We start from the raw sequence: 4023 nt of genomic DNA on the forward strand, positions 1-4023 counted from the left end.
GGCTTCTAAAAATCATTGATGGGGACTCTGCTCCTTTCTACTGTGATCTGCATTTTATTCCACTACTGGATGAATCCATATTTATCCAAATGGGCTAAAGAAACACCTGGTTTTACTGCAGAAATATTCTCAGCAAGAAATCAGGATTCTTTTGCAGTTCATGTCCTCCCTTAGAGCTCTGCCTGCTCCCACCTCTGCCATACCAGTTCCAGTGACATCTTCTCTGCCCTGGGTTGCCAATATACTCAAAAATGAAGTTCATGCACTGAAAAGGCAACCTACCAAGACAAAAGGCTGTGCAGAAGTTAACAGCTGCACTGTTTGCCAGACTGGAGATTAAGCAACAGTCTCAGACCTGCATTTCTTAAAGTGATGTTTTCATTAAGCAGGATAGATATTCCTGAAGAAAATGCCTACAACCAAGATTTCAAACATAGGTGCCTAAGATTAGGCTCCCAAACCTATCTTTAAGCTCCTAAATCCTTAAGCAAATGGCCTGGTCCTCTCGAGTATTGATCACAGAGTGACTCAGCGCACCTTCGCTAGGAACTGAGGGATGAGAGGCTCTTGGGAAAACAGGAATGAAAAAAGGAAGAAGTCAGGCCCCTTCCTAAGGTACATGCTGGTAGAATAAAACAGGTAGCTTGAAGTCAGCACTTTCAAAAATTATTCCCTCCATCTTTTACATCAGTTTCAAGCCTACTGCCCAACACATTTGACACTGAAAAGCAAATTATACCTGCATACATGAATGCATGAATTCAATTTAAAAGACCTTTTCACAATACTATGAAAAGACCCACCAGAGTGTATGAGCAGATGCAGTCAGACTGTGGTGCCACAGTGTGAGCTGAGTCCCGGGCAGGTCGGGTTTGGTCATTGCACAGACTCCTGGTTTTAGGGAGACAGGGTGTGTTTCCCAAGTCTGCTCCAGCTCTCTTGGCAGGGTCAGGCCTGCTGGGATACAGACACATTCCAAATCTGGGCACTTAAGAGGGCATTTACAAAGCACCTTCATACAATGGGATTTGACAGCATGTACATTAATCTCTCCAATTAGAGCTATTTGACTCTTGCAGGGTATGTAGGCAATTTACATACTAATAACAAAACTGCTAGGAAATATTAAATGACACAGAGTGAGACCCACACAATTTGATCAGCTACACAGCAGCAGGATCAAGAGCCTCCTCATATCAACCCTTGTTTCTCTTATAAGCCAAAAGCTCTCTAAGAACCTTTCCAAGGCTTTATTGGATTACAATGAGGGTAATTATAGCACTGAGATGAATCCAGTGGCTCTCTTGTAATGAAATACAGCCAGTTGTAGCTACTTGAGTGCCAGCCTGACTTGGCAGGGCCTCACAGACACTGTTTCTTTCATGCATTTTTTGCCTATTCCGAGGGATGAGGTGACTGCTCCCCAGTCCCAGGCAGCCTCACAGGCAGGATGGGAGAACCAAGTGCTCAAAGGAGGCCTGAAGAGTGAACAGTGTTCGCAAACCAGCAGAAGGATCTCTCAAGAAAACTTTTGCCATAAAAGTTTGGGGATAATGGAGGACTTTTAGCTTTCTTAGTTATTTCAGAATTTATTTCAACAGACACTGCACAGGCATTGCATTGTGGGGAAGGGAAAGAAAAAGCAGAGGTGATAGATCTACTGCTAAGAAAAAATAAAATCAGCTAAATTTGGCTGTTTGGGCCTTTCTGCACTCCTATGATGCTATTCTTAGGTGGAGAGTGTCTACCTCCTTTAGCTTACTTTCCATACTGGAATTCTACAGATTCTAAGCCAAGAGGACATATGTACCTAATGGTAAAGGCACCAGCTGAGCTCCAGCCACTGGGCAGTGCAGGGCTACAAGGGGAAACAAGTGCAGGGGAGAGGAACAAGACAGAATTCAGCCATCTATTCTGAAATAGAATATGGGGGCAAACACCAATTTTCATTGCTGGAGTACTGACACAGGACACCTGTGCAGGTGCTGATTTTTTCAGTGGAAGTTAGGAATGAGTTAGCAAAAACCCAGCCATCAGGGCTGGTGCAACTCTGAGCTGTCACAACTGACCCAGGCTCAGCACAGGCCCCTCAGAACCACCCCCTGAGCCTTTTTTCCCCACTTTTGACACCCATGGCTACATCAGCAACGTTATAACGTTCACAGCTGTTCTGCAAAACAGTTTGCAAAAGACAATTCAGCTGCAGAAGTAATGAGGGCAAAGAGGAATAAAACACAAGATGTTCTTAGGAGAGAGCAGCCCAGACAGCATCTCCAAATCTGTCGCCTGGAAGGCCAAGCTCTGCCATCTGCACCTTCAGCCACAGCACAGGGAGTTCCTGAGGTGCTGTGACATCCTTTTCCAGAGCAGAGCACAGGGCTACTTGTTTGGGAAGGAGAGAAACAGTTACATGAAACATCTTTGGCAATTAGAATTCTGCTGACAGGAATGTCACGCCACATCACTGGTGGAAGAAGTGAACCCTCTGGAGAAGTGGTTACACACCCTGGTATTGTGACTTAGACATGTCCTGCCCACTTGGTGCCTTTACAGGCATTTGGCAGAACCTAGAAATAATCACAGCTCTGAAGGCAATTTTTATGCAAAGCAGAGCTCTAAAACTTGTTAAAAAAATATCCACAAACAGCAGTAAAGGTCACCTGTCCCTGCTTTGGGAATGAGGGAAGGGGAGGAAAAGATCAAAAGGATTACCTGAATGGACTTATAAAATCCCACCTTTTGGAGCTGTTTCAATGTGTATCTTACTCACTATTTTGATTGGAAAGAGCAAAGAACAAATGTTGAGGGTAGGAGGAGAATATACAAACAATTACAGAAAATGCACATTTTGACAACTTGTTTGATTATCATTCAGTTGCTGCAAGGGACACAGATTCCCTGCAGCAGGAATGCTGCAAAACAAACAATCCCAATAACCAGCAGCTTCCAGCAGCAGCTCTTTCCAATGTAGACAGAGCATCTGATTTAATAACTTTTTAAAGCCCTCCATTTTTCTCTTACTCATACTTAGTTGGAACCATAGAAAACAACTGGTATTTCAGTTGAGGCCTGAAAACCTTAGCTCCTTCACTGGCTGTGTGCCAGGACTCTGTGACTTTCCCTAATGCAGGTTGTTGGTGGCATGAAGACTGTAATGTCTGAAATAGCTACCATGCAGCACAGCCCCCTCCAGCACTAAGTTAACCCCTCCATGCAGAATTTGGTGACACCCACTAAGAAGCAAAATCAAGACATGCAGAAAATGTTAAGAAATTCTACTCCTCTTACAAATCCTAGCGAGGAAGTTCCATCTTTAAGAGACAGCACCAAGCAGGTGATGGAAACAGCTTCCCTGCCATGGAGGCAGAGGCTCCCCAGGCTGCTCCACGCAGGTGCTGCCTCTGTCAGCAGCTCAGTGAGACAGGACAGGGCAGCTCCAGGGAGGCCCAGGCACAGCTCAGATTATCCAGTTGCTTGGTGGGAGTGTTAGTCCTGCTAAATGCAGGAAAAAAGAACAAAAATACACATCCTTTGCAACGAAAAGAGAGAGGTATTTGAAAAGATGGAATGACTAGTCAGTGTGATCCTGCTCATTTCTAGGCACTGACTTTCACAGAGGAGATTGGAGTAGGAGTAGGAAGGAGTTTGTCACGGACTGCTTGCACCATTTACAGAACAGCATTTGGCATCTCTTGCTCATATGCCAAATACATGCCTGCACAGTGAGCCAGATGCACCTTCTAGTGAATTTTTTAAAAAGGAATTTAATGCTGACATAACAAAAGTGATAAATTGCTCAACTGTTTGCAGGGCAAGTCCTAAATGTACCGATAGAGAAGCACATGGAGCTGCTGAAATCCTGCCATGGCTGAAGCACTTAGGACTTCTGCAAGCTTATGCATTCATATCCAATAGCAAAAATCTCTTTTTGGACATGGGCTCTCTGGCACCACAGGAGTTTCCCAAAAGTCAGTGTGACAATGGCCATGGCTAGTTTTTGCAACCAGAAAAAGTTGCTCAGTC

Source organism: Corvus cornix, chromosome 19, assembly GCF_000738735.6.
Source record: "Corvus cornix cornix isolate S_Up_H32 chromosome 19, ASM73873v5, whole genome shotgun sequence".
NCBI classification, from domain to species: domain Eukaryota; kingdom Metazoa; phylum Chordata; class Aves; order Passeriformes; family Corvidae; genus Corvus; species Corvus cornix.